Source organism: Erythrolamprus reginae, chromosome 6, assembly GCF_031021105.1.
Source record: "Erythrolamprus reginae isolate rEryReg1 chromosome 6, rEryReg1.hap1, whole genome shotgun sequence".
Taxonomy (NCBI): Eukaryota; Metazoa; Chordata; class Lepidosauria; order Squamata; family Dipsadidae; genus Erythrolamprus; species Erythrolamprus reginae.
Genome location: NC_091955.1, coordinates 51,028,439 through 51,051,395, shown reverse-complemented (window position 1 = coordinate 51,051,395; position 22,957 = coordinate 51,028,439). Strand labels below are relative to the sequence as shown.

At 33.7% G+C, this 22,957-nt stretch overlaps 1 protein-coding gene and 1 pseudogene across 1 annotated transcript in view; one reads left to right on the top strand and one right to left on the bottom strand.

Moving 5' to 3' along the window:
• Window positions 1-22,957, bottom strand: part of LOC139168875 (synaptotagmin-1) — a 455,513-nt gene that overhangs the window by 239,325 nt on the left and 193,231 nt on the right. The gene's annotated exons all lie outside the window — the stretch shown is intronic.
• LOC139168893 (NADH-ubiquinone oxidoreductase chain 2-like) lies at window positions 11,332-22,897 on the top strand (annotated as a pseudogene).

Below are 22,957 nucleotides of genomic sequence, written 5' to 3'. Positions count from 1 at the left end.
ATAGATTAATGTATCTCTTATACATTAGTCTTACTTTGCTATGTATAATCCACATAAGTGATTTGCCCCATGCATATAAGCCAGTATTGTATAATAATGATTAGTACGATATGTTAGTATGTATAATCCACATTAACGATTTGCCCCACGCATATAAGCCAGTATTTTATATTAATGATTATTAAGACATATTGGTTTAATAGCACACTCCTTATCCACCTCATATTCTGGGTCGTTCCATGCACGGTACGTCTGGGGACGTGACTCGTTATTCATAATTACTCACGAATATCCTGTTCCAACTGGTATCCCATGATCTAGTCCAGCCCGAGAAATCCTCTATCCTTCAGCGTAAAGCATGGCAGTCCCGCTTTTCACGTCCATGTATTGTAACTCCTCCCACAGTGCCTTTTACGAGACCACTGGTTACTCTTTCAGGTTCATTTCGATGGCCCGGAACCATCCCTCATTCCCAGCTTTTTACGACGCCTTCATCGCACCCTCTATATTGGTACATACACCCTCATGTTTAGATCACGCATGCTCGATCCACCCCTGGTAATTTTTATTTTTTAACGGCTTTCTTCAACCCCCCCTTGCCCGCGGCTTCCTCTCGGACGTGTACAACTCCAGTTCATCTTGAGCATACCCACGTTCCAGTGCTTATTGGACATATTATTAATCTGGCATATTCCCCCATATATTACAATCTTTCCATGGTTTTTAGACATACTTTTCTTATTCCTACTACTCTCCAGCCATTCTCTACAAATTTTTATTGGATATTTTCCCACAAAACACTTTTTTGCAGCCTGATTTTTTAAAAATCATATCGTATTTTGAAAGACAAATTAATCAATAAAATCCAACAAACCCGTTTTCTTATAATAAAGCACCATTACATCTTGCATATGAACCCCTTTGTACTTTCAAAGGCACAACCCCTACATATCTGTGAAAAAGATTTCACATATTTATTAATTAATTATCCTATCTTATATTTAAATCCGGAGATTCTCTATTATAAATAGAATTCACTGTAAAAAGTATTTTTATACAATATTAATTAATTTGCCTTTACTAATATTAAATCCGGGGATTCTCTATTTCATAAAGAAATTATCTGTGAAAAAGATTTCACATATTTATTAATTAATTATCCTATCTTATATTTAAATCCGGAGATTCTCTATTATAAATAGAATTCACTGTAAAAAGTATTTTTATACAATATTAATTAATTTGCCTTTACTAATATTAAATCCGGGGATTCTCTATTTCATAAAGAAATTATCTGTGAAAAAGATTTCACATATTTATTAATTAATTATCCTATCTTATATTTAAATCCGGAGATTCTCTATTATAAATAGAATTCACTGTAAAAAGTATTTTTATACAATATTAATTAATTTGCCTTTACTAATATTAAATCCGGGGATTCTCTATTTCATAAAGAAATTATCTGTGAAAAAGATTTCACATATTTATTAATTAATTATCCTATCTTATATTTAAATCCGGAGATTCTCTATTATAAATAGAATTCACTGTAAAAAGTATTTTTATACAATATTAATTAATTTGCCTTTACTAATATTAAATCCGGGGATTCTCTATTTCATAAAGAAATTATCTGTGAAAAAGATTTCACATATTTATTAATTAATTATCCTATCTTATATTTAAATCCGGAGATTCTCTATTATAAATAGAATTCACTGTAAAAAGTATTTTTATACAATATTAATTAATTTGCCTTTACTAATATTAAATCCGGGGATTCTCTATTTCATAAAGAAATTATCTGTGAAAAAGATTTCACATATTTATTAATTAATTATCCTATCTTATATTTAAATCCGGGGATTCTCTATTATAAATAGAATTCACTGTAAAAAGTATTTTTATACAATATTAATTAATTTGCCTTTACTAATTTTAAATCCGGGGATTCTCTATTTCATAAAGAAATTATCTGTGAAAAAGATTTCACATATTTATTAATTAATTATCCTATCTTATATTTAAATCCGGGGATTCTCTATTATAAATAGAATTCACTGTAAAAAGTATTTTTATACAATATTAATTAATTTGCCTTTACTAATATTAAATCCGGGGATTCTCTATTTCATAAAGAAATTATCTGTGAAAAAGATTTCACATATTTATTAATTAATTATCCTATCTTATATTTAAATCCGGAGATTCTCTATTATAAATAGAATTCACTGTAAAAAGTATTTTTATACAATATTAATTAATTTGCCTTTACTAATATTAAATCCGGGGATTCTCTATTTCATAAAGAAATTATCTGTGAAAAAGATTTCACATATTTATTAATTAATTATCCTATCTTATATTTAAATCCGGGGATTCTCTATTATAAATAGAATTCACTGTAAAAAGTATTTTTATACAATATTAATTAATTTGCCTTTACTAATATTAAATCCGGAGATTCTCTATTATAAATAGAATTCACTGTAAAAAGTATTTTTATACAATATTAATTAATTTGCCTTTACTAATATTAAATCCGGAGATTCTCTATTATAAATAGAATTCACTGTAAAAAGTATTTTTATACAATATTAATTAATTTGCCTTTACTAATATTAAATCCGGGGATTCTCTATTTCATAAAGAAATTATCTGTGAAAAAGATTTCACATATTTATTAATTAATTATCCTATCTTATATTTAAATCCGGGGATTCTCTATTTCATAAAGAAATTATCTGTGAAAAAGATTTCACATATTTATTAATTAATTATCCTATCTTATATTTAAATCCGGGGATTCTCTATTATAAATAGAATTCACTGTAAAAAGTATTTTTATACAATATTAATTAATTTGCCTTTACTAATATTAAATCCGGGGATTCTCTATTTCATAAAGAAATTATCTGTGAAAAAGATTTCACATATTTATTAATTAATTATCCTATCTTATATTTAAATCCGGGGATTCTCTATTTCATAAAGAAATCATCTGTGAAAAAGATTTCACATATTTATTAATTAATTATCCTATCTTATATTTAAATCCGGGGATTCTCTATTATAAATAGAATTCACTGTAAAAAGTATTTTTATACAATATTAATTAATTTGCCTTTACTAATATTAAATCCGGGGATTCTCTATTTCATAAAGAAATTATCTGTGAAAAAGATTTCACATATTTATTAATTAATTATCCTATCTTATATTTAAATCCGGAGATTCTTTATATGTTATCATAGCTTATTACTAAAGCATAGCACTGAAAATGCTAAGATGGGTTTTACCTGATTAACACAAGGTCTTGGTTTTGAACCTCTAATTACCTTCACCCTTTAATTATACATGCAAGCCTCCCCACAACAGTGAATCAACCCACTAACATCTAGTACGAAAGGTATCAGGCAACCGCCTAAAACACCCAGCAATAAGCCACACCCACACGGGCATACCCGCAGCAGTAATTAATATTAAGCCATAAGCCTAAGCTTGACCTAGAAAAAGAGTTTTAGGGTCGGTTAATCTCGTGCCAGCGACCGCGGTTATACGATAGACCCAAGATAATTACACCGGCGTAAAGTATGACTAAATGACAGTAACACTATTAAGAAAGAAACCCCCCCCAGCCGTAAAAAGCCACAGGCCATATGAACCAGACCCTTAATAACTCAAACCTCACCAACTCATGAAAGCCACGACACAAACTAAGATTAGATACCTTACTATGCCCGGCCATAACACGACAATTAAACAACAATTTGTTCGCCAAATAACTACGAGTACAAACTTAAAATTTAAAAGACTTGACGGTACCCCATATCAACCTAGAGGAGCCTGTCCAATAAGCCGATACCCCACGATCAACCCAACACACTCTAGCCCTACAGTCTATATACCGCCGTCGCCAGTTCACCTTGCAAAAGAAACAAAGTGAGCACAATAGACCATATCTAACACGACAGGTCGAGGTGTAACTAATGAGTATGTAAAGATGGGCTACATTTTCTAAAACAGAAAATCACGGATAAACCATGAAACTAAAAACTGAAGGAGGATTTAGCAGTATGCTAAGAATAGAACACTAAACAGAAATTAACGCAATGAGGTGCGTACACACCGCCCGTCATCCCTGCCAACAATACTTCTTTCCTACATTAAACCTTACACTTTACTCAAGCAGGGCAAGTCGTAACACGGTAAGCGTACTGGAAAGTGCGCTTAGAAACAAAAAGTAGCTTATAAAAAGCATTCGACCTACACTCGAACGACATTATCAATATAATCTTTTTGAGCCACACAACTCTCTTACACAAATATCCTATAATATATCAAACAAAACATTTGACCCACTCAGTAGATGCGATCGAACAGTAAACCAATATAAGTACCGCAAGGAAAATAAAACAAGCAATAAACAGCAAAGACAAAACCTTGTACCTTTTGTATCATGGTTTAGCAAGTTAAAGGTAGACAAGAAGAACTGAAGCCTACCCACCCCGAAACCAGGTGAGCTACTTTAAAGTAGCCCAACTAGAGCCAACCCATCCCTGTAGCAAAAGGGTGGGACAACTTAAAAGTAGAAGTGAAAAGCCCATCGAACCCGGAGATAGCTGGCTACCTAACAAAAAGATTTTAGTCTTACTTTAGACCTATAAACCAAATACTAGTCCTCTAAAGAAACTCAATAGGGGTACAGCTCTATTGAAACAGGATACAACCTGAATTTGAGAGAAATCTATTCATCCTCACCCGTAGGCCTTTAAGCAGCCATCTAAAAAAATATCGTTAAAGAATTTTTTACCCAATTCAACAACCCAATGAAAACTCCAAAATAACTAAAGGTGAGCTCATACTTATGAACACCATTATGCTAAAACTAATAATAAGATACCCTCTCTATAACGCACCCATCCACTAGAAACGGACCCCCCACTAGTCATTAACAGACCACAATAGGTAAACCATTAACTAATTCTCACTTACCCCATTACTGTGACACCAACACAGGAGCGTTAAAAAGAAAGATTAAACACTATAAAAGGAACTCGGCAACCTAAACCCCAACTGTTTAACAAAAACATAACCTTTAGCCCTATTAACAGTATTAAAGGCAACGCCTGCCCAGTGAATAATTAAACGGCCGCGGTACTCTAACCGTGCAAAGGTAGCATAATCATTTGTCCACTAATTATGGACTAGTATGAAAGGCAAAATGAGGGTTCAACTGTCTCTTATAGTGAGTCAATTAAACTGATCTCCCAGTAAAAAAGCTGGAATAAACACACAAGACCAGAAGACCCTGTGAAGCTTAAACTAAACTATTAAACCACATAATAATTACTTTCGGTTGGGGCGACCTCGGAAAAAAAAGAACTTCCAAATTAGTGACATCAATCACCCCATAGGCCAACAAGCCACATACGACCCAGTACACCTGATAATTGAACCAAGTTACTCCAGGGATAACAGCGCCATCTTCTTCAAGAGTCCATATCAAAAAGAAGGTTTACGACCTCGATGTTGGATCAGGACATCCCAATGGTGTAGCCGCTATTAAAGGTTCGTTTGTTCAACGATTAACAGTCCTACGTGATCTGAGTTCAGACCGGAGCAATCCAGGTCGGTTTCTATCTATGTTTAACCACTCCGCCCAGTACGAAAGGACCGACGAAGCGGAGCCAATACTAAAGATACGCTCTTAACTACAAACCAAATACTACCTCCCCATTTTTAAACCAAGATAAGGTTAATTAAGATAAACCTCTTAATAATTTACTCAATCTTTCTTAACACCATAAACACCCTTCTCTACATTCTCCCTATCCTAATTGCTGTCGCATTCCTCACCCTCTTAGAGCGAAAATTAATAGGATACATACAACACCGCAAAGGCCCAAACATCGTAGGCCCAGAAGGCCTCCTCCAACCAATCGCAGACGGACTAAAACTAATTATTAAAGAATCAACCAAACCCTCCATATCATCACCCATCCTATTTATACTTTCACCCATCCTAGCACTCACACTAGCCCTAATCACCTGAATACCTATACCAATACCAACCCCATTAATTAACATAAACTTAGGCCTTATATTTATTATAGCCATATCGGGCATATTCACCTACATCATCCTATGATCCGGATGGTCTTCAAACTCAAAATACCCACTACTAGGCTCTATACGAGCTGTAGCACAAATTATTTCCTATGAAGTAACACTCGGCCTAATTATCATCTCAATAGCCACCCACTCTGGTGGATACTCACTCCTCTCTTTCACAGAGACGCAAGAAAAACTATGATTATTCCTATCCTCCTGACCACTAGCTATAATATGATTCACATCCACACTAGCAGAAACCAACCGCTCACCCTTTGACCTAACAGAAGGAGAATCTGAACTAGTTTCAGGATTCAACGTAGAATTCTCAGCAAGCCCATTCGCACTACTATTCCTAGCAGAATATACCAACATCCTATTAATAAACACCCTATCAACAATGATATTCTTCAACCCAGGCACAAACTTCTCACCACTATTTACAACAAATTTACTAGTAAAAACAACTCTCCTCACAACTATATTCCTATGAACCCGCGCCTCATACCCCCGATTCCGATATGACCAACTCATACACCTCCTATGAAAACAATTTCTCCCACTAACCCTAGCAATATGCTTACTAAACTGCTCTTCTCCTACAGCACTATTTGGTGTTCCACCACAATAGAAGCGTGCCTGAGAAAGGACTACTTTGATAGAGTAGACACGGAACTAAATATTCCCGCTTCTCATATGCCCCCTCCGGGGGTGTATCCCCGACCATATGCCCCCTCCGGGGGTGTATCCCGGCCCATAGATTAATGTATCTCTTATACATTAGTCTTACTTTGCTATGTATAATCCACATAAGTGATTTGCCCCATGCATATAAGCCAGTATTGTATAATAATGATTAGTACGATATGTTAGTATGTATAATCCACATTAACGATTTGCCCCACGCATATAAGCCAGTATTTTATATTAATGATTATTAAGACATATTGGTTTAATAGCACACTCCTTATCCACCTCATATTCTGGGTCGTTCCATGCACGGTACGTCTGGGGACGTGACTCGTTATTCATAATTACTCACGAATATCCTGTTCCAACTGGTATCCCATGATCTAGTCCAGCCCGAGAAATCCTCTATCCTTCAGCGTAAAGCATGGCAGTCCCGCTTTTCACGTCCATGTATTGTAACTCCTCCCACAGTGCCTTTTACGAGACCACTGGTTACTCTTTCAGGTTCATTTCGATGGCCCGGAACCATCCCTCATTCCCAGCTTTTTACGACGCCTTCATCGCACCCTCTATATTGGTACATACACCCTCATGTTTAGATCACGCATGCTCGATCCACCCCTGGTAATTTTTATTTTTTAACGGCTTTCTTCAACCCCCCCTTGCCCGCGGCTTCCTCTCGGACGTGTACAACTCCAGTTCATCTTGAGCATACCCACGTTCCAGTGCTTATTGGACATATTATTAATCTGGCATATTCCCCCATATATTACAATCTTTCCATGGTTTTTAGACATACTTTTCTTATTCCTACTACTCTCCAGCCATTCTCTACAAATTTTTATTGGATATTTTCCCACAAAACACTTTTTTGCAGCCTGATTTTTTAAAAATCATATCGTATTTTGAAAGACAAATTAATCAATAAAATCCAACAAACCCGTTTTCTTATAATAAAGCACCATTACATCTTGCATATGAACCCCTTTGTACTTTCAAAGGCACAACCCCTACATATCTGTGAAAAAGATTTCACATATTTATTAATTAATTATCCTATCTTATATTTAAATCCGAGGATTCTCTATTATAAATAGAATTCACTGTAAAAAGTATTTTTATACAATATTAATTAATTTGCCTTTACTAATATTAAATCCGGGGATTCTCTATTTCATAAAGAAATATCTGTGAAAAAGATTTCACATATTTATTAATTAATTATCCTATCTTATATTTAAATCCGGAGATTCTCTATTATAAATAGAATTCACTGTAAAAAGTATTTTTATACAATATTAATTAATTTGCCTTTACTAATATTAAATCCGGGGATTCTCTATTTCATAAAGAAATTATCTGTGAAAAAGATTTCACATATTTATTAATTAATTATCCTATCTTATATTTAAATCCGGAGATTCTCTATTATAAGTAGAATTCACTGTAAAAAGTATTTTTATACAATATTAATTAATTTGCCTTTACTAATATTTAAATCCGGGGATTCTCTATTTCATAAAGAAATCATCTGTGAAAAAGATTTCACATATTTATTAATTAATTATCCTATCTTATATTTAAATCCGGGGATTCTCTATTATAAATAGAATTCACTGTAAAAAGTATTTTTATACAATATTAATTAATTTGCCTTTACTAATATTTAAATCCGGGGATTCTCTATTTCATAAAGAAATTATCTGTGAAAAAGATTTCACATATTTATTAATTAATTATCCTATCTTATATTTAAATCCGGAGATTCTCTATTATAAATAGAATTCACTGTAAAAAGTATTTTTATACAATATTAATTAATTTGCCTTTACTAATATTTAAATCCGGGGATTCTCTATTTCATAAAGAAATTATCTGTGAAAAAGATTTCACATATTTATTAATTAATTATCCTATCTTATATTTAAATCCGGAGATTCTCTATTATAAATAGAATTCACTGTAAAAAGTATTTTTATACAATATTAATTAATTTGCCTTTACTAATATTAAATCCGGGGATTCTCTATTTCATAAAGAAATTATCTGTGAAAAAGATTTCACATATTTATTAATTAATTATCCTATCTTATATTTAAATCCGGGGATTCTCTATTATAAATAGAATTCACTGTAAAAAGTATTTTTATACAATATTAATTAATTTGCCTTTACTAATATTTAAATCCGGGGATTCTCTATTTCATAAAGAAATTATCTGTGAAAAAGATTTCACATATTTATTAATTAATTATCCTATCTTATATTTAAATCCGGAGATTCTCTATTATAAATAGAATTCACTGTAAAAAGTATTTTTATACAATATTAATTAATTTGCCTTTACTAATATTAAATCCGGGGATTCTCTATTTCATAAAGAAATTATCTGTGAAAAAGATTTCACATATTTATTAATTAATTATCCTATCTTATATTTAAATCCGGGGATTCTCTATTATAAATAGAATTCACTGTAAAAAGTATTTTTATACAATATTAATTAATTTGCCTTTACTAATATTAAATCCGGGGATTCTCTATTTCATAAAGAAATTATCTGTGAAAAAGATTTCACATATTTATTAATTAATTATCCTATCTTATATTTAAATCCGGAGATTCTCTATTATAAATAGAATTCACTGTAAAAAGTATTTTTATACAATATTAATTAATTTGCCTTTACTAATATTAAATCCGGGGATTCTCTATTTCATAAAGAAATTATCTGTGAAAAAGATTTCACATATTTATTAATTAATTATCCTATCTTATATTTAAATCCGGGGATTCTCTATTTCATAAAGAAATTATCTGTGAAAAAGATTTCACATATTTATTAATTAATTATCCTATCTTATATTTAAATCCGGGGATTCTCTATTATAAATAGAATTCACTGTAAAAAGTATTTTTATACAATATTAATTAATTTGCCTTTACTAATATTAAATCCGGGGATTCTCTATTTCATAAAGAAATTATCTGTGAAAAAGATTTCACATATTTATTAATTAATTATCCTATCTTATATTTAAATCCGAGGATTCTCTATTATAAATAGAATTCACTGTAAAAAGTATTTTTATACAATATTAATTAATTTGCCTTTACTAATATTAAATCCGGGGATTCTCTATTTCATAAAGAAATTATCTGTGAAAAAGATTTCACATATTTATTAATTAATTATCCTATCTTATATTTAAATCCGGGGATTCTCTATTATAAATAGAATTCACTGTAAAAAGTATTTTTATACAATATTAATTAATTTGCCTTTACTAATATTAAATCCGGGGATTCTCTATTTCATAAAGAAATTATCTGTGAAAAAGATTTCACATATTTATTAATTAATTATCCTATCTTATATTTAAATCCGAGGATTCTCTATTATAAATAGAATTCACTGTAAAAAGTATTTTTATACAATATTAATTAATTTGCCTTTACTAATATTAAATCCGGGGATTCTCTATTTCATAAAGAAATTATCTGTGAAAAAGATTTCACATATTTATTAATTAATTATCCTATCTTATATTTAAATCCGGGGATTCTCTATTATAAATAGAATTCACTGTAAAAAGTATTTTTATACAATATTAATTAATTTGCCTTTACTAATATTAAATCCGGGGATTCTCTATTTCATAAAGAAATCATCTGTGAAAAAGATTTCACATATTTATTAATTAATTATCCTATCTTATATTTAAATCCGGGGATTCTCTATTATAAATAGAATTCACTGTAAAAAGTATTTTTATACAATATTAATTAATTTGCCTTTACTAATATTAAATCCGGGGATTCTCTATTTCATAAAGAAATTATCTGTGAAAAAGATTTCACATATTTATTAATTAATTATCCTATCTTATATTTAAATCCGGGGATTCTCTATTATAAATAGAATTCACTGTAAAAAGTATTTTTATACAATATTAATTAATTTGCCTTTACTAATATTAAATCCGGGGATTCTCTATTTCATAAAGAAATTATCTGTGAAAAAGATTTCACATATTTATTAATTAATTATCCTATCTTATATTTAAATCCGGGGATTCTCTATTATAAATAGAATTCACTGTAAAAAGTATTTTTATACAATATTAATTAATTTGCCTTTACTAATATTAAATCCGGAGATTCTCTATTTCATAAAGAAATTATCTGTGAAAAAGATTTCACATATTTATTAATTAATTATCCTATCTTATATTTAAATCCGGAGATTCTCTATTATAAATAGAATTCACTGTAAAAAGTATTTTTATACAATATTAATTAATTTGCCTTTACTAATATTAAATCCGGGGATTCTCTATTAAGGTAGCAAAGCCAGGCCATGCCCAAAGTTTAAAACTTCAACACAGATGTTCAAATCATCTCCTTAATATTTAGAAAGCCAAGACTCGAACTTGGATCTGAAAGCCCAAAACTTTCAATAATACCCCTATACTACTTTCTAGTAAGGTCAGCTAAACAAGCTATCGGGCCCATACCCCGAAAATGCCAAACCGGCCCCTACTAATTAATACACTAACCTGAATTACAGTTACCACAAGTCTCATCATAAGTACATGCCTAATTTCCTCTACAACTCACTGGCTAACAACATGAGTCTGTTTAGAAATCAACACCCTATCAATAATCCCAATCATCTCCAAATCGAACCATCCACGAGGAACCGAAGCCGCAACCAAATATTTCCTCGCCCAAACAACAGCCTCCACAGCCCTCCTATTTGCAACAGTAATAAATGCCCTCGATACCTCAAACTGAGAAATACACCTCCTATCTAAACCAACAACAATTATTATTATCACCCTGACTCTACTAATAAAAATAGCAGCCGCTCCACTACACTTTTGATTACCACAAGTAACACAAGGAACAACAACACTCACATCCTTAACAATTCTTACCTGACAGAAAATTGCCCCCCTTATGATTATATTTATTATTCACAATAAAACCAACCCCACCCTACTACTTATAGTAGCAGCCCTATCTGTAACCACGGGAGGCCTAGGCGGACTAAATCAAACCCAACTACGAAAACTCATAGCCTTTTCATCAATTGCCCATACGGGCTGAATCCTTGCAACTATTTACATTATACCAAGCATCTCTATTACTACATTCATCATCTATTCCATAACTACTACACCAATCTTTATATTAATAAGCGCTTCAACCCTAACAACAATTAAAGATACCGGAACACTATGAATATCATCACCCTACCTAATAACTACCCTATCAATAACCACCTTGTCACTCAGCGGCCTACCCCCATTAACAGGATTCATGCCGAAATGACTCATTCTAAACAAAATAATTTATACCAATATAACAATCGAAGCCACCATTATAGCTATAGCCTCCCTACTTAGCCTATACTTTTATATTCGACTAATCTACACATCAACCCTAACCCTATCTCCACACACCACCCTAATATCATTAAAATGACGCACAACACACAAAAAACACCCAGTAACCACCTCACTACTCACTACCACTTCAACCCTCCTACTTCCCCTATCACCACATATATAGGAACTTAAGTTATACAAACTAGAGACCTTCAAAGTCCCCAAAAAAGACTACTTTAGTTCCTGATAGAGCCTACAGACACACTACATCTCCTGATTGCAACACAGGTATTTTAATTAAACTAAGACTCCCTAGACTAGTGGGCCTCGATCCCACAAAAACTAATTAACAGCTAGTTGTCCTAAACCAACAGACTTTAATCTACACACCCGCCCCCGCCCTATACAGATTTAGAGCTAATGCAGCCAGCTCTTATCTTATAGCACAAAAGTATATTTTGAACAAACACCCTAAATAGTAAAAGATTCTCTTATACATAATTCTACAAATTACTGCCACTAGCTCTATACTACACACTCTTAAACAATACCCAGATATCGAGAGTGGGAGTGTACTCCATCACTATTATTAGGGATTTTCCTACTTTTACTTATATTTTATCAAAAAAGTACTAAGTGTCAAAGTTTTACTTTTATTCTAGCATATTTCGGGATGAATACCCAAATATTCACCCTAGCTAGACAGGGTGACCTAATTTCCCTACAAATAATATAAGACTCTTCAAGAATATACCTAACCCCTATACAGATTTAGAGCTAATGCAGCCAGCTCTTATTTTATAGCACAAAAGTATATTTTGAACAAACACCCTAAATAGTAAAAGATTCTCTTATACATAATTCTACAAATTACTGCCACTAGCTCTATACTACACACTCTTAAACAATACCCAGATATCGAGAGTGGGGGTGTACTCCATCACTATTATTAGGGATTTTCCTACTTTTACTTATATTTTATCAAAAAAGTACTAAGTGTCAAAGTTTTACTTTTATTCTAGCATATTTCGGGATGAATACCCAAATATTCACCCTAGCTAGACAGGGTGACCTAATTTCCCTACAAATAATATAAGACTCTTCAAGAATATACCTAACCCCTATACAGATTTAGAGCTATGCAGCCAGCTCTTATCTTATAGCACAAAAGTATATTTTGAACAAACACCCTAAATAGTAAAAGATTCTCTTATACATAATTCTACAAATTACTGCCACTAGCTCTATACTACACACTCTTAAACAATACCCAGATATCGAGAGTGGGAGTGTACTCCATCACTATTATTAGGGATTTTCCTACTTTTACTTATATTTTATCAAAAAAGTACTAAGTGTCAAAGTTTTACTTTTATTCTAGCATATTTCGGGATGAATACCCAAATATTCACCCTAGCTAGACAGGGTGACCTAATTTCCCTACAAATAATATAAGACTCTTCAAGAATATACCTAACCCCTATACAGATTTAGAGCTAATGCAGCCAGCTCTTATTTTATAGCACAAAAGTATATTTTGAACAAACACCCTAAATAGTAAAAGATTCTCTTATACATAATTCTACAAATTACTGCCACTAGCTCTATACTACACACTCTTAAACAATACCCAGATATCGAGAGTGGGGGTGTACTCCATCACTATTATTAGGGATTTTCCTACTTTTACTTATATTTTATCAAAAAAGTACTAAGTGTCAAAGTTTTACTTTTATTCTAGCATATTTCGGGATGAATACCCAAATATTCACCCTAGCTAGACAGGGTGACCTAATTTCCCTACAAATAATATAAGACTCTTCAAGAATATACCTAACCCCTATACAGATTTAGAGCTATGCAGCCAGCTCTTATCTTATAGCACAAAAGTATATTTTGAACAAACACCCTAAATAGTAAAAGATTCTCTTATACATAATTCTACAAATTACTGCCACTAGCTCTATACTACACACTCTTAAACAATACCCAGATATCGAGAGTGGGAGTGTACTCCATCACTATTATTAGGGATTTTCCTACTTTTACTTATATTTTATCAAAAAAGTACTAAGTGTCAAAGTTTTACTTTTATTCTAGCATATTTCGGGATGAATACCCAAATATTCACCCTAGCTAGACAGGGTGACCTAATTTCCCTACAAATAATATAAGACTCTTCAAGAATATACCTAACCCCTATACAGATTTAGAGCTAATGCAGCCAGCTCTTATTTTATAGCACAAAAGTATATTTTGAACAAACACCCTAAATAGTAAAAGATTCTCTTATACATAATTCTACAAATTACTGCCACTAGCTCTATACTACACACTCTTAAACAATACCCAGATATCGAGAGTGGGGGTGTACTCCATCACTATTATTAGGGATTTTCCTACTTTTACTTATATTTTATCAAAAAAGTACTAAGTGTCAAAGTTTTACTTTTATTCTAGCATATTTCGGGATGAATACCCAAATATTCACCCTAGCTAGACAGGGTGACCTAATTTCCCTACAAATAATATAAGACTCTTCAAGAATATACCTAACCCCTATACAGATTTAGAGCTATGCAGCCAGCTCTTATCTTATAGCACAAAAGTATATTTTGAACAAACACCCTAAATAGTAAAAGATTCTCTTATACATAATTCTACAAATTACTGCCACTAGCTCTATACTACACACTCTTAAACAATACCCAGATATCGAGAGTGGGAGTGTACTCCATCACTATTATTAGGGATTTTCCTACTTTTACTTATATTTTATCAAAAAAGTACTAAGTGTCAAAGTTTTACTTTTATTCTAGCATATTTCGGGATGAATACCCAAATATTCACCCTAGCTAGACAGGGTGACCTAATTTCCCTACAAATAATATAAGACTCTTCAAGAATATACCTAACCCCTATACAGATTTAGAGCTAATGCAGCCAGCTCTTATCTTATAGCACAAAAGTATATTTTGAACAAACACCCTAAATAGTAAAAGATTCTCTTATACATAATTCTACAAATTACTGCCACTAGCTCTATACTACACACTCTTAAACAATACCCAGATATCGAGGGAGGGGGTGTACTCCATCACTATTATTAGGGATTTTCCTACTTTTACTTATATTTTATCAAAAAAGTACTAAGTGTCAAAGTTTTACTTTTATTCTAGCATATTTCGGGATGAATACCCAAATATTCACCCTAGCTAGACAGGGTGACCTAATTTCCCTACAAATAATATAAGACTCTTCAAGAATATACCTAACCCCTATACAGATTTAGAGCTATGCAGCCAGCTCTTATCTTATAGCACAAAAGTATATTTTGAACAAACACCCTAAATAGTAAAAGATTCTCTTATACATAATTCTACAAATTACTGCCACTAGCTCTATACTACACACTCTTAAACAATACCCAGATATCGAGAGTGGGAGTGTACTCCATCACTATTATTAGGGATTTTCCTACTTTTACTTATATTTTATCAAAAAAGTACTAAGTGTCAAAGTTTTACTTTTATTCTAGCATATTTCGGGATGAATACCCAAATATTCACCCTAGCTAGACAGGGTGACCTAATTTCCCTACAAATAATATAAGACTCTTCAAGAATATACCTAACCCCTATACAGATTTAGAGCTAATGCAGCCAGCTCTTATTTTATAGCACAAAAGTATATTTTGAACAAACACCCTAAATAGTAAAAGATTCTCTTATACATAATTCTACAAATTACTGCCACTAGCTCTATACTACACACTCTTAAACAATACCCAGATATCGAGAGTGGGGGTGTACTCCATCACTATTATTAGGGATTTTCCTACTTTTACTTATATTTTATCAAAAAAGTACTAAGTGTCAAAGTTTTACTTTTATTCTAGCATATTTCGGGATGAATACCCAAATATTCACCCTAGCTAGACAGGGTGACCTAATTTCCCTACAAATAATATAAGACTCTTCAAGAATATACCTAACCCCTATACAGATTTAGAGCTATGCAGCCAGCTCTTATCTTATAGCACAAAAGTATATTTTGAACAAACACCCTAAATAGTAAAAGATTCTCTTATACATAATTCTACAAATTACTGCCACTAGCTCTATACTACACACTCTTAAACAATACCCAGATATCGAGAGTGGGGGTGTACTCCATCACTATTATTAGGGATTTTCCTACTTTTACTTATATTTTATCAAAAAAGTACTAAGTGTCAAAGTTTTACTTTTATTCTAGCATATTTCGGGATGAATACCCAAATATTCACCCTAGCTAGACAGGGTGACCTAATTTCCCTACAAATAATATAAGACTCTTCAAGAATATACCTAACCCCTATACAGATTTAGAGCTAATGCAGCCAGCTCTTATCTTATAGCACAAAAGTATATTTTGAACAAACACCCTAAATAGTAAAAGATTCTCTTATACATAATTCTACAAATTACTGCCACTAGCTCTATACTACACACTCTTAAACAATACCCAGATATCGAGAGTGGGGGTGTACTCCATCACTATTATTAGGGATTTTCCTACTTTTACTTATATTTTATCAAAAAAGTACTAAGTGTCAAAGTTTTACTTTTATTCTAGCATATTTCAGGATGAATACCCAAATATTCACCCTAGCTAGACAGGGTGACCTAATTTCCCTACAAATAATATAAGACTCTTCAAGAATATACCTAACCCCTATACAGATTTAGAGCTAATGCAGCCAGCTCTTATCTTATAGCACAAAAGTATATTTTGAACAAACACCCTAAATAGTAAAAGATTCTCTTATACATAATTCTACAAATTACTGCCACTAGCTCTATACTACACACTCTTAAACAATACCCAGATATCGAGAGTGGGGGTGTACTCCATCACTATTATTAGGGATTTTCCTACTTTTACTTATATTTTATCAAAAAAGTACTAAGTGTCAAAGTTTTACTTTTATTCTAGCATATTTCGGGATGAATACCCAAATATTCACCCTAGCTAGACAGGGTGACCTAATTTCCCTACAAATAATATAAGACTCTTCAAGAATATACCTAACCCCTATACAGATTTAGAGCTATGCAGCCAGCTCTTATCTTATAGCACAAAAGTATATTTTGAACAAACACCCTAAATAGTAAAAGATTCTCTTATACATAATTCTACAAATTACTGCCACTAGCTCTATACTACACACTCTTAAACAATACCCAGATATCGAGAGTGGGAGTGTACTCCATCACTATTATTAGGGATTTTCCTACTTTTACTTATATTTTATCAAAAAAGTACTAAGTGTCAAAGTTTTACTTTTATTCTAGCATATTTCGGGATGAATACCCAAATATTCACCCTAGCTAGACAGGGTGACCTAATTTCCCTACAAATAATATAAGACTCTTCAAGAATATACCTAACCCCTATACAGATTTAGAGCTAATGCAGCCAGCTCTTATCTTATAGCACAAAAGTATATTTTGAACAAACACCCTAAATAGTAAAAGATTCTCTTATACATAATTCTACAAATTACTGCCACTAGCTCTATACTACACACTCTTAAACAATACCCAGATATCGAGAGTGGGGGTGTACTCCATCACTATTATTAGGGATTTTCCTACTTTTACTTATATTTTATCAAAAAAGTACTAAGTGTCAAAGTTTTACTTTTATTCTAGCATATTTCGGGATGAATACCCAAATATTCACCCTAGCTAGACAGGGTGACCTAATTTCCCTACAAATAATAAACACATGGACTGTATCTACACCCATCAACGGACTACAGCCTAGCTTCTCCGTTTTTGGGCACCAAGAAAAAAACGGAGAACCCGGGCAGCGGGGCGTGGAGGGGGTGTACTCCATCACTATTATTAGGGATTTTCCTACTTTTACTTATATTTTATCAAAAAAGTACTAAGTGTCAAAGTTTTACTTTTATTCTAGCATATTTCGGGATGAATACCCAAATATTCACCCTAGCTAGACAGGGTGACCTAATTTCCCTACAAATAATAAACACATGGACTGTATCTACACCCATCAACGGACTACAGCCTAGCTTCTCCGTTTTTGGGCACCAAGAAAAAAACGGAGAACCCGGGCAGCGGGGCGTGGAGGGGGTGTACTCCATCACTATTATTAGGGATTTTCCTACTTTTACTTATATTTTATCAAAAAAGTACTAAGTGTCAAAGTTTTACTTTTATTCTAGCATATTTCGGGATGAATACCCAAATATTCACCCTAGCTAGACAGGGTGACCTAATTTCCCTACAAATAATAAACACATGGACTGTATCTACATCCATCAACGGACTACAGCCTAGCTTCTCCGTTTTTGGGCACCAAGAAAAAAACGGAGAACCCGGGCAGCGGGGCGTGGAGGGGATGTACTCCATCACTATTATTAGGGATTTTCCTACTTTTACTTATATTTTATCAAAAAAGTACTAAGTGTCAAAGTTTTACTTTTATTCTAGCATATTTCGGGATGAATACCCAAATATTCACCCTAGCTAGACAGGGTGACCTAATTTCCCTACAAATAATAAACACATGGACTGTATCTACACCCATCAACGGACTACAGCCTAGCTTCTCCGTTTTTGGGCACCAAGAAAAAAACGGAGAACCCGGGCAGCGGGGCGTGGAGGGGGGTGTACTCCATCACTATTATTAGGGATTTTCCTACTTTTACTTATATTTTATCAAAAAAGTACTAAGTGTCAAAGTTTTACTTTTATTCTAGCATATTTCGGGATGAATACCCAAATATTCACCCTAGCTAGACAGGGTGACCTAATTTCCCTACAAATAATATAAGACTCTTCAAGAATATACCTAACCCCTATACAGATTTAGAGCTAATGCAGCCAGCTCTTATCTTATAGCACAAAAGTATATTTTGAACAAACACCCTAAATAGTAAAAGATTCTCTTATACATAATTCTACAAATTACTGCCACTAGCTCTATACTACACACTCTTAAACAATACCCAGATATCGAGAGTGGGGGTGTACTCCATCACTATTATTAGGGATTTTCCTACTTTTACTTATATTTTATCAAAAAAGTACTAAGTGTCAAAGTTTTACTTTTATTCTAGCATATTTCGGGATGAATACCCAAATATTCACCCTAGCTAGACAGGGTGACCTAATTTCCCTACAAATAATAAACACATGGACTGTATCTACATCCATCAACGGACTACAGCCTAGCTTCTCCGTTTTTGGGCACCAAGAAAAAAACGGAGAACCCGGGCAGCGGGGCGTGGAGGGGGTGTACTCCATCACTATTATTAGGGATTTTCCTACTTTTACTTATATTTTATCAAAAAAGTACTAAGTGTCAAAGTTTTACTTTTATTCTAGCATATTTCGGGATGAATACCCAAATATTCACCCTAGCTAGACAGGGTGACCTAATTTCCCTACAAATAATAAACACATGGACTGTATCTACACCCATCAACGGACTACAGCCTAGCTTCTCCGTTTTTGGGCACCAAGAAAAAAACGGAGAACCCGGGCAGCGGGGCGGGGAGGGGGGTGTACTCCATCACTATTATTAGGGATTTTCCTACTTTTACTTATATTTTATCAAAAAAGTACTAAGTGTCAAAGTTTTACTTTTATTCTAGCATATTTCGGGATGAATACCCAAATATTCACCCTAGCTAGACAGGGTGACCTAATTTCCCTACAAATAATAAACACATGGACTGTATCTACACCCATCAACGGACTACAGCCTAGCTTCTCCGTTTTTGGGCACCAAGAAAAAAACGGAGAACCCGGGCAGCGGGGCGGGGAGGGGGGTGTACTCCATCACTATTATTAGGGATTTTCCTACTTTTACTTATATTTTATCAAAAAAGTACTAAGTGTCAAAGTTTTACTTTTATTCTAGCATATTTCGGGATGAATACCCAAATATTCACCCTAGCTAGACAGGGTGACCTAATTTCCCTACAAATAATATAAGACTCTTCAAGAATATACCTAACCCCTATACAGATTTAGAGCTAATGCAGCCAGCTCTTATCTTATAGCACAAAAGTATATTTTGAACAAACACCCTAAATAGTAAAAGATTCTCTTATACATAATTCTACAAATTACTGCCACTAGCTCTATACTACACACTCTTAAACAATACCCAGATATCGAGAGTGGGGGTGTACTCCATCACTATTATTAGGGATTTTCCTACTTTTACTTATATTTTATCAAAAAAGTACTAAGTGTCAAAGTTTTACTTTTATTCTAGCATATTTCGGGATGAATACCCAAATATTCACCCTAGCTAGACAGGGTGACCTAATTTCCCTACAAATAATAAACACATGGACTGTATCTACATCCATCAACGGACTACAGCCTAGCTTCTCCGTTTTTGGGCACCAAGAAAAAAACGGAGAACCCGGGCAGGGGGCGTGGAGGGGGTGTACTCCATCACTATTATTAGGGATTTTCCTACTTTTACTTATATTTTATCAAAAAAGTACTAAGTGTCAAAGTTTTACTTTTATTCTAGCATATTTCGGGATGAATACCCAAATATTCACCCTAGCTAGACAGGGTGACCTAATTTCCCTACAAATAATAAACACATGGACTGTATCTACACCCATCAACGGACTACAGCCTAGCTTCTCCGTTTTTGGGCACCAAGAAAAAACGGAGCAGCGGGGCGGGGAGGGGGTGTACTCCATCACTATTATTAGGGATTTTCCTACTTTTACTTATATTTTATCAAAAAAGTACTAAGTGTCAAAGTTTTACTTTTATTCTAGCATATTTCGGGATGAATACCCAAATATTCACCCTAGCTAGACAGGGTGACCTAATTTCCCTACAAACATAGTAATATTACACCCACCTAAACCCTGGGCAACAGCCTCCTTCAGATTTGCAATCTAATATGATTTTTCACTTCAGGGTTAACAGTAAGGTTATTTCCTATATGTAATTTTACAGATTACCGCTTTAATCAGCCATACTACCAGTGTTTATTTCCCGTTGATTATTCTCAACAAACCACAAAGATATTGGAACCCTATACCTTCTATTTGGAGCCTGATCTGGTCTCATCGGAGCATGCCTAAGCATACTCATACGAATAGAACTAACACAACCAGGCTCGCTCTTTGGAAGCGATCAAATTTTTAACGTGTTAGTTACAGCCCACGCATTTATTATAATCTTTTTCATAGTTATACCCATTATAATTGGGGGCTTCGGAAACTGACTAATCCCACTAATAATTGGAGCCCCAGACATAGCCTTCCCGCGAATAAACAACATAAGCTTCTGACTCTTACCACCAGCACTTATCCTCCTCCTTTCCTCCTCATACGTAGAAGCAGGGGCAGGCACTGGCTGAACAGTATACCCCCCACTCTCAGGAAACCTAGTTCATTCAGGCCCATCAGTAGACTTGGCCATTTTCTCTCTTCATCTGGCAGGAGCCTCCTCTATCCTAGGGGCAATTAACTTTATTACAACATGTATTAACATAAAACCCAAATCAATACCAATATTTAATATCCCCTTATTTGTTTGATCTGTATTAATTACCGCTATTATACTTCTTCTAGCTCTCCCAGTACTAGCAGCAGCAATCACTATACTTCTAACAGACCGTAACATCAACACTTCTTTTTTTGACCCAGCAGGGGGCGGAGACCCAGTACTATTTCAACATTTATTTTGATTCTTTGGCCACCCAGAAGTTTATATTCTTATTTTACCCGGATTCGGAATTATCTCAAGCATTATCACTTTCCACACAGGAAAAAAAAACACATTTGGATATACAAGCATAATCTGAGCAATAATGTCAATTGCAATTTTAGGCTTTGTTGTATGAGCTCACCATATATTTACAGTAGGCCTAGATATTGATAGCCGAGCCTACTTTACAGCAGCAACAATAATTATTGCAATTCCTACAGGAATTAAAGTCTTTGGCTGATTAGCCACCCTGACAGGAGGCCAAATTAAATGAGAAGCCCCAATCTACTGAGCCCTCGGTTTCATTTTTTTATTCACTGTTGGCGGAATAACAGGTATTATTTTAGCAAACTCATCTCTAGATATCGTGCTCCACGACACCTATTATGTTGTAGCACATTTTCACTACGTTTTATCAATAGGGGCGGTATTTGCCATTATAGGAGGACTCACACACTGATTCCCACTATTTACAGGTTTTACACTTAATCAAACGCTAACAAAAACCCAATTCTGAGTGATATTCATTGGAGTAAATATAACATTTTTTCCCCAACATTTCTTAGGCTTATCTGGTATACCACGACGATATTCTGACTTTCCAGATGCTTTTACACTGTGAAATACAATATCATCAATTGGATCTACCATCTCCCTTATTGCTGTACTTATATCCCTATTCATTGTCTGAGAAGCTCTCGCATACAAACGAGAGCTCTTTATACCTCTCGGAAAAAAAACACACATTGAATGATTTTATGGTACCCCGCCGCCTCAACATACCCACGTTGAGCCAACATTCTTATTAAACAACTCGTACGCCCCAATCCGGGACCTAATTTCCCACTTAGAGTGACCCTGACCCGAGAAAAGGCAGATCTAACTGCCATCCATTAATTTCAAATTAACCGCATACTCATGCTCTATCCTCGAGAACCTAGTAAAATCAATTACATGGCCTTGTCATGGCCAAATTACAATCCTGTGGTTCTCAGT